Below are 10387 nucleotides of genomic sequence, written 5' to 3' on the forward strand. Positions count from 1 at the left end.
ATTTGAATTAATAGTTTGATATTATATACAATTTTCCATACTTAAATTTATGTCTTATGTTATTTTTAAAAAAAATCTTACTAACATAGTCATTTGTAAGATGATTTTAGCTAAAAAAAATTATTTTTTTAAATAGAATTTATTTATTTTACCAAGTCATGAAGATAGATATTTTAGAAGAAGTCTCATCTTATTCGCATATTTGAATAATACGTCAAAATCCAATATCAATAAAAAAAAACTATCTAGTTAATTTTGAAGTTAGAAAGTAGAATTTTGAATTTCAGTTTGCATTTTTTTATTTTATTCTAATTTTTAATTAGATTTACATTTGTTTAAAATTTTTGTAATTTATATTGAAAATTTTCATGTACTGTACTTTTTACTTCCATGTTCGATCATCGTCTCTTCAAGTGTTAAATAAAGGGAATTGCAACATTTATCTCTCAAAAATTAATTTTTAATTTTTAATTACAAAATTAACGTGTCTATTTATTACTAGTAGTTATTTAGTTAGTCGGTAATAAGTTACCAACTTAATCAGGAGGTTTTTCCTATATTGATTCGGCTTAGGACTACTAATCCTAATTAGTTATAATTAAGACGGTATTTTTTGGTTAACTTTGACAAAGAAATTTAGAAACTGTGTCTATTTTATTAGTTAGTCGGTAATAAGTTACCAAATTAAACGGGAGGTTTTTTTTCTATATAGATTAGATTTTTTTTGGTAACTTTGTAAAGAAATTTAGAAACTGTGTCTATTTTATTAGTTAGTCGGTAATAAGTTACCAAATTAAACAGGAGGTTTTTTCTATATAGATTAGATTTTTTTGTTGAACTTTGCAAAGAAATTTAGAAACTGTGAGCATAGGACTAGGAAATTACGATGGCGGAAGAACATGAAATTGAAGAAGGAGAAATATATGATGATTCTCATATAGATATTGATGCTAAGATTCAAAGTATTTTGGGCGATTATATGAAAGATTTTGAAGGAGCTGTTTCTGCTGAGAACTTGGGGCCAAAATTTGGTGTTTATGGTTCGTTTTTGCCGATTGATCAACTTGTAATTCAACCACACATATCTCAAAAACTCCCTTCTTCTTCTCACAAACCCATTAGGATTAGGATTAAGCTTCGTTCTGGTAATACTGCTGCCCCGAAGAGTAGTGATTTACATACTGCTTCACACTGCCCGGAACTGACGACTTCTGGGGATGAGTCACCACTTGCTCCATTCATTATACAAGAAGATTGGATTCAATGTTCTACATGTCGGAAGCGGAGGCTTCTCCCATATGGTACAAAACCCGATCAACTGTTTCAGAGTTGGGTCTGCACTATGTTAGACTGGCTTCCTGGCATGAACTGTTGTGACATTAGTGAGGACGATACCACAAGTGCTCTACATGCCCTCTACCAATCTCTCATCCAAAGTAACTTTCAAAATCGTGGTGCTAAGGGTACTTCAATTGATGTAAAAGCACATAACGGGAGGGAAGTTTCTGTAAAGAAAAGAAAATCGAGGGAACAAGACTATTTAGGTAATGAACTGGGTGAAAGTGATGCCAATGCTTTTGAGGGTAAATTCAGGAAACAGAAGAAGTCGAAGGTGATTCAGACTGAAAAAAAGAAGTCCAGTAGAAGCAAGGGTGAAGGGAAATCGACAAGGAAAGATACAGGAATCAAGGATTCTGCTCCTATAGAGAGAGAAGAGCAGGCAAACAAGTATGGAGTAAAGCAACAGTCTGAAGCCGAATGTGGTATGATGCGCAAACCAGTTTACAAGAAGGCCATTGGATATGGGAAGGTTGCGAGGGCCTACATTGCATATTGGTAGAGGAATTACTGGATTAGCAGTCATTAGTTCTTGTTTTCTTGTTTCCTGTTAAATTTGTTCATATGTTGAAAGTATATGAAAATAAGCAACTGATGATTCTGCTTCACAACTTTACTTTATGTACTTTGACGATTACTTAAGGCTTCTAATCCCAATTGCATACCCTTATCTACTACAGTATATTAATTAAATATCCAACTTCTAAGTCTTTCAATGCTATTTATCTAAATCTATTTTGGTGTTAAGCGTTGGATCTCGAGCCACAAATTCCTTTTGTAATAATCTAACAAACAATTTCGGAGCTTCATTATAATAGATCACAAGGAGTATAAAATGAATTATATGGTTATTTGCTTAATATGAGGGATGGATCTTATTTTGTTACTCTTTTTCGATGCTAACTTTACATTCCCCTGCCTAAAGAAATCAGTATTCTCTATCTATCTTGTTGCACCTTGTAAAGACTATCCACTGATGATAAGAAGACAAATTTCACAACAGTTGGTAATTTTCAAAATGTAACTTCTAAATAACCTAACATTCTAGTATAAAGTAAAAATTATACATAGTTGTCAACTTGTCATCATAGTAGAATTATTGTTGGGTTTAGGGTTATAAGATATGATATAGGATTGGGATTTATGGATTTCCAAAGTCAATATGATGGACTAAGCTAACTGACCTACCTACCTAAATAATTTTCAATCAATTTTCAACATTCGCACGAAAGTATACTCACAGCAAGCATTATGACTCGAGGCTTTACTGGCCATCAAAAACAAGTAGAATATGATAAATCACACCACAAAGGAGGAAAAAACCTGGACTTAAAGAGAGTAGCTAGCATACCCTTGGTGCAATGACAATAGTACATAAGAGAATTGTCAAGCTCTCCCTAAATTTTAAATACCAAATGATGGATAATTAACTTCACACTCAGCCAAAATGACGTACGTTGCTAGCAGCAGCTGGATAGGATGCATTGGCTCGTGAAAAAGGGTATGGAAGGATACCCAAGGGTATGGCTTAAGGATTGAAGTAGGTTGAGAACCATGAGCTCTAAGATTAGTGGATAGAGTTACCCACAAGGAGCGCAAGCTGGACCCAGATGGAAGGCAAGATATTTTGATTTTACAACTTCTTCTCTTCTTTTTGGAGATAAAGATTCTAATATTGTAACTCTTACCTTTGTCTTACCACAAACAAAATGTTTGACAGTTGCCTCAACCCATGGAGGTTCATGTGTACAATGTTTGCATAAACATACATCTGATTATTACGTTATCCATGGTACACATAGATCACAGTAGAGCAGTGAGTGAATCTGGCATCCTACAAGAGTGCCAAAGTGTCCATAATACTTTAACAAACATTAAAATAAGAATCCTCTTCATCAATCAATTTACTTTCCCCTTGCTAATCGAATTGTCTCAACCGATATCCTTCTAAATTGGTTAATGACAAATATCAAAGATCTATCCTAATCATCAATTGACCCAGTAGGAATCATAACAAGTTTTTCTTAGGAGATGCCTAATAACTTTGTGCAATAGGTCCTAACAAAACCTATATCAAAAAATAACTTACAAGACGACAGTCAAAATACCATAATATTCTTATAACAAATTTTATTATGGATATATGAGGCAAATATAACACCAATCCGTCCAGGTATATTACTATCTTTAATCCACCCACCTTCAACTGCAGAGTAAGTACTCAATTTTTTCTGTGTATGTATGTATATGTGTAGGTATATATACACAAACACACACACACTCAAGAGATTCAAACATACATAACAAGGCCCAAAATTGTTAGCACATACCTCAAATGCAAAGAATAGTATATCTTTAAAAAAACAAAGACCATTGACAAACCACATAACTGCTGAAACTTCTAACACATCTATGCCTGCACAAAGTTGAACACTGCTATATGTTTCCATTTTATCCCTTAAATTGGTGTCCAACACATCACCACATACCACATCTTCTTAATATTGATTAAATAAAAAGCCTAGTTTTTACAGACAAATTTCAACACCACACACACAGAAATAGTAACTTTTTTTTTTTTTTTTTTTTTTTTTTTTTTGATTTGTACCGGGTGTCCGAGTCTCTTTGAGCCCCGACTAACCCCGGGGGTGCACAGGCCCTCGGCAAGGAGTTTCCCGCAAGTGCACCACGGTTAATTCAGGTTTTACCCAGTCCGATGGCCCTCAGAAATTGTTTGCACCCAGTGGGTTTCGAACTTGAGACCTTGAAAGGGAGCAAACCCCAAGGCTCAAGTCAATTGCCAGCAGGCCAACCCCTGAGGGTTCAGAAATAGTAACTTGTGCTAACATAACATCAAATTCTTCAGCATAGGCTCAAAGCGGAAGCAAATAATACTCAATCCAATAGCTAATTGTAATGAAATGTCTACCTGTGCTACTTCGGCGTTGCAATACTCTGCAAAAGTTGGAGATTATGCTACGAACTCAACATGAAAAAAAACGCCCAATAAGCCTTTGATAACTAGATCTTCCATTATCCTGTCACAGATGGCTCTCGTCCTACCACATTGAATTCAAATTAATTAGATTTAGAGAAAGGGGCTGAATGAGAAGGGCGAAAGTCATCTGCGACAGGACTACCGGAAGATGTGAACATCAAAGGCGTCGGAGCGATTGGGAGGAACCTGAAAGTTGCCAGAACTCCAAAAGACAATTTGTAGGGTTTGTAAAGACGAAGAGTACTCACTACTCAAACAAAAAGTATATCAACCCGTTGGAGGTTTCCGAAAATAAGATAAAAACGGGGCTTTTACTAAATAAAGGAAAAAAGAAGAAGCGTCCTTTTCACATGGGATATCTATGTGTACACATGAAACTCCATGGGTTATTAATTCATCATTTGGTTTTTAAAATTTTTGTATGGAGAGCTTGACAATTTTCTTCTGTACTGTTGTCATTGCATCAAGGGCATGTTAGCAACTCTCTTGAAGTCCAAGTTTTTTCTTCCTTTGTGGTGTGATTTATCATATTCTACTTGTTTATGATGGTCAGTAAAGCCTGAGTCATAATGCAAATTATTTAGTTAGGTGGCTTTGTGGGTGAGTACTTTCTTGGGCATGTTGAAGACTGACTGAAAATTATTTCTGCCGTGCTTAAAAGAATATCTACACATCTATTCTTTTATATATATATATATATATCTTATGTACACTCAAGTTCTTACTAAAACATACAGAACATCGTTTGTAGGTAAATCTCTTCATATTGTTCTTAAGGCTATTCTTCTTTCTCTAATTTGTCTTCTTTGACTACTAGTACATTTTTGGTCCACCAAAGACCTTAGACAGAAAGGTTAGATAAATGTTTTGCTAATGACTTTTGGATCGACATGTATTTTGACTCTAGTATATTACTAACCCTCCTTGATCAGAAATATGTCATCCAGGTCAGGTGGAAACCTCGTATGCCAGGTAGGTTTAAACCGAATACTGATGGGGATGTGAAAGAAAGCCCCGGGACCAGGAGGTCTTGGAGGTGTTATCAGAAACCATATAGGTGACTGGATCATTGGCTTTTATCAGCAAAGAAGCCCATGTCAACCCAATCCTGGCAAGGTTCGTGCACTAAGACAAGGTGTGCTTATGGCCATTGAATATAAGCTGAACCCAATAGACATCAACACTGACTCCATGGAACTGATCAATATGTTTGAACACGATAATCACCTCTTTACTAACTTAATCTATGAATACAGGTTATTAATGGAGAAGCTGGGAGCAGCAATGCCAACACACATATTTCGGGAGAAGAATAAAGTGGCAGACATGCTTAGCAAGGAAGGTCTCAAGTGCAGTACTTTCAGAGATCCAACCTTTTTGATAGTTCCTCCAATGTTTGCAAATAGCGCAGTATGGACAGGCATTTCAGGAACTATGTATTCAAGAAAATAATATTTTTGTAACAATTATTTAAAGTGTAAAGTACAGAAATTACATACACTAGGGAACTAATTACATCCTAATCATATACTGGAAGTTTCCCCAATTGATTTTATTTTTTTTGAATTTTTCATTGCTTCTTGGATACATTCCTTTGTTGGAGAGTGATCAACTTGTATTTCAACCAATAATTCCACAAATATTTCAAAAACTCCCTTCACCTACCCGTATTCTTCTCACAAACCGAGTAGTGATTTACACACTGCTTCTGAGAAGACACACTGCCCGGAACTGAATTCTGGGGATAAGCCACCAGTTGTTCCATTCACTATACAAGGAGATTCGATTGCTGTTGTACATGTAGGAAATGGAGGCTTCTGCCATATGGTACAAAACCCCATCAATTGTCTCAGAGTTGGTTCTGCACTATGTTAGACTGGCTTCCTGGCATGAACTGTTTGTGACATTAGTGAGGACGATACGACAAGGGCTCTACATGCCCTGTAACAAAGTCTCATTTAAAGTAACTTTCAAAATCGTGGTGCTAAGGGTTCGGTTGATGTAAAAGCACATAACAGAAGGGAAGTTTCGGTAAAGAAAAGAAAATCGAGGGAACAAGACTATTTAGGTAATAACTTGGGTGAAAGTGATGCCAATGCTTTTGAGTGGAAATTCAGTAAACAGAAGAAGTCGAAGGCAATTCAGACTGAAGAAAAAAAGTCCAGTAGAAGCAAGGGTGAAGGGAAATCGACAAGGAGAGATACTGGAATCAAGGATTCTGCTCCTATAGAGAGAGAACACCAGACGAACAAGTATAGAGTAAAGCATCAGAATCTGACATGATCCAACTTCTAAGAACCTTTGTTTTGAGGATCATAATCTCGTAATATTCTTTAACTGTCTAAGTGGTCTTAAGTGGACGAAGTATGTACAAGTAGTCAAAGAAGAATTGCCTCGAGAACAATATGAAGAGAAAACCTAAGAAGGGGTTTTGTATGCTTTAGTGCGATGAACAAATTGATATATCCTTAGTTGTGTATCATAACTATCTATTGACAGGTACTTTGCAGCTTGATACATCCTAGTCATGATTCTGTAGGTAGCAAGCAACTAAGGTCCAAGAGGATCATACGATATCTTCAAAAATCACTTGCAAAATATTTGCATAGAGAAAGATTGATAGTCTAGATGTAGTTGGTGAAACAAGAAAAGTCAAAAACTTGATTTTACATAATACAAAAACAGATGAGTAAATATTCTTTTAAGCACGACAAAACTTGCAAGAACAAACTTTGATGGACTAAGCTAACTGACCTACCTAACTAAATAATTTTCAATCAATTTTCAACATTCGCAAGAAAGTACTCACAGCAAGCATTATAACTCGAGGTTTTACTGGCCATCAAAAACAAGTAGAATATGATAAATCACACCACAAAGGAAGAAAGAACCTGGACTTTAAGAGAGTTGCTAGAATACCCTTGTTGCAATGACAATAGTACAGAAGAGAATTGTCAAGCTCTCCCTAAAATTTTAAATACCAAATGATGGATAATTAACTTCATACTCAGCCAAAATGACATACATTGCTAGCAGCAGCTGGATAGGATGCATTGGTCGTGAAAAAGGGTATGGAAGGGTACCCAAGAGTATGGCTTAAGGATTGAAGTAGGTTGAGAACCATGAGGTCTAAGATTAGTGGATAGAGTTACCCATGAGGAGCGCAAGCTGGACCCGGATGGAAGGCAAGATGATTTTATAACCTCTTCTCTTCTTTTTGGAGATAAATATTCTAGTACTGTAACCAGTGTTGTGAAAGGCGATCGCCTCGTCGCCAATGGCAAGAGGCGAGGCGAGGCGAGGCGAGGCGACCCTTCATCGCCTTTTAGCTTTGTGGCGAGGCGATCTTCAAAAGGCGATGCCATGACGACAAAAGGCAAGAGGCAAGAGGCGAGAAAGGCTAGAAAGGCGTCGCCTTTTGTATTTTCTTAAAAAAAGGCGACCAATTTAGGGTTTTAAAAGTTAAAAAGTAATTTTAGGGTTTTCGACTATACTCCTCCGGCAACTAGCCAGACTTTTCCGGTGACTCCAAAGTCTAACCAATACATATTTCTTCTTTTCTTCTTCAGATTTCTTCTTCCTCTGTTCTTTTTCCTTCTTCTTCAGACTTTAGAGTCACTTCTACCTTTGTTTTGACTTTTGTTCTATTTTTTTCTCATTCAAGTTCTAGACTTTTAGATGTACTATCTATTTTTAGTTTTTGAATTGAAAAAATTGCTAATATGTTATTGTTTGATTATTTACATATGCAATTAAATATTTTAATTTTTTGGTATTAAATGGTGCCGCACTTCAAAAAAGCGAGCGCCTCGCCGCTCGCCTCGCCTTGTGGCGAGGCAGACCCTTGTCGCCTTTTATCGCCTTTTGCCGTCCAAAACACTGACTGTAACTCTTATCTTTGTCTTACCACAAAATGTTTGACAGATGCCTCAACCAATGGAGGTTCATGTGTACAATGTTTGCATAAGCATACATCCGATTATTACATTATCCATGGTACACATAGATCCCAGTGAACACATCAAATTGTTCTATGTATATATGTGTAGGTATATATACACACACGCACACACTCAGAGATTCAAACATACATAACAAGGCCCAAAATTGTTAGCACATACCTCAAATGCAAAGATAGTAGATCTTTAAAAAAAACAAAGACCATTGACAAACCACATAACTGCAGAAACTTTCAACACATCTAGGCCTGCACAAAGTTGAACACTGCTATATGTTTCCATTTTTCTCCCTTAAATTGGTGTCCAACACATCTCCCACATACCACATCTTCATAATATTGATTAAATAAAAAGCTTAGTTTTTACAGACAAATCTCAACAACACTCCCACAGAAATATTAACTTGTGTTAACATAACATCAAATTCAACAGCATAGGCTCAAAACGAAAGCAAATAATACTCAATTCAATATCTAATAGAGTAATGGTAATGAAATGTCTGCCTGTGCTACTTCGGTGTTGCAATACTCTGCAAAAGTTGGAGATTATGCTACGAACTCAACATGAAAAAAAGAACGCCCCAATAAGCCTTTGATAACTAGATCTTCCATTATCCTGTCACAGATGACTCTCGTCCTACCACATTGAATTCAAATTAATTAGATTTAGAGAAATGGGCTGAATGAGAAGGGCGAAAGTCATCTGCGACAGGACTACCGGAAGATGTGAACATCAAAGGCATCGGAGCGATTGGGAGGAACCTGAAAGTTGCCAGAACTCCGAAAGAGAATTTGTAGGGTTAGTAAAGACGTAGAGTACTCACTACTCAAACAACCCGTTGGAGGTTTTTGAAAAGTAGAAATAAACGTCCTTTTACTAAATAAATGAAAAAACAATAACGCGTCCTTTTCTTCGCTTCTTTTGCTTTTCTCTTTTTCTTTTGCAACTCCAAATTTCTACTACCAAGTTAAGATTATTCTTTATTGTTAGGGAAAAGGATAAAAAATGCCTCAATTTATTAGAAATAATTTAAAAATGTCCTTCTTCACCTGTTAATTTAAAAATATCCTTAATACATTTTTTAGGTTCAAAGATGTCATTTAGTTAACAGAAATATGACATTGAATTTAACTAAACAAATGGCCAATTTTCATTGGTCCACCTATTTTTTTTATCAAATTAAAAAACCCACCCATCCCAACACCCAAACCCATCTATCTATCTCTCTCTCTCTATATATATATATAAAGGAGGATCTTTAGTTAGCTGATGTAGCATGCCTCAATGATCAGAAAACCTATTTATCTATTTTCTCAAGTTTTTGGAGATTTTTTTCTATTTTCCACATTAATGGCTTTAACTAATTAAAGTTTAAAAACAGAAAGACACCATTTACAATTATAATTGCAGCCCTTAACCGTTTCCTCAAATTAAGCCTATAATAATTATAGACATCGTTTAGAATTCTAAATCCAAAATTAATGTCTTTCAATCGCCTTTGGAAGCTTATATTCGAGTTACCAGATGCCTCCATCGCCTCATCCTCTTTCCGAGCAAAAACGGGGATATCCGTCTCCAGGTATACCTCAAAATTTATCCTATTTTTGTTTTCCTTCTTTATTTGAACGTGAATTATTTAGCATTGGAACAAAAATGATTCGATAATATTATTCTAATTCTAATTGTGACTAGAAAAGACGTCTTACATTTATATTCTCTTTCCTAGAAATATGGAAGGAAGTTTACAATGTTTTGGCAAGATCTTTCTATCGGAAGTTGTCAGTTTTTATGGAATATTTCAGACTGGTGATTGGTATCTGCATTGGAGCTCGGTTATATATGGACTCATACATCGTAAGGCTCCATTGGGACGAAAGTACGATTTTTTCATATCCAAAATTCGAACCAAGATCTCTGATTACAAGAATAGCAACCCCGTCCACCACACCACATCACATCTTTTCCTAATTGCTAATAAGTTTTTGCCAGTGAGTACATGTAAAAAAAATAGGTAAGTATATGTTAAATCAGGCGTATAGTCCTTTTTCCTTTTACAAAATACATAGGAATATTTTAGTATAGGAATTGTAGT

The 10387-nt window shown here is 35.6% G+C and overlaps 2 long non-coding RNA genes across 2 annotated transcripts; one reads left to right on the forward strand and one right to left on the reverse strand.

Annotated features, from left to right (window-relative positions):
* The first annotated feature begins 5190 nt into the window (after nt 1-5190).
* On the forward strand, nt 5191-5884 carry LOC102603724 (uncharacterized). The gene is made up of 2 exons (XR_369014.2): nt 5191-5471; nt 5593-5884. It is a non-coding gene; the product is annotated as an uncharacterized lncRNA (long non-coding RNA).
* Nucleotides 5885-8577: 2693 nt separating this feature from the next.
* On the reverse strand, nt 8578-9097 carry LOC107059233 (uncharacterized). Its single transcript, XR_001472552.1, has 2 exons — nt 9013-9097; nt 8578-8931 (listed from the first exon to the last, which is right to left on the reverse strand). It is a non-coding gene; the product is annotated as an uncharacterized lncRNA (long non-coding RNA).
* Between the last annotated feature and the right edge of the window lie 1290 nt (nt 9098-10387).

This window comes from Solanum tuberosum, unplaced genomic scaffold, assembly GCF_000226075.1.
Source record: "Solanum tuberosum cultivar DM 1-3 516 R44 unplaced genomic scaffold, SolTub_3.0 scf00929, whole genome shotgun sequence".
Lineage (NCBI taxonomy): Eukaryota > Viridiplantae > Streptophyta > Magnoliopsida > Solanales > Solanaceae > Solanum > Solanum tuberosum.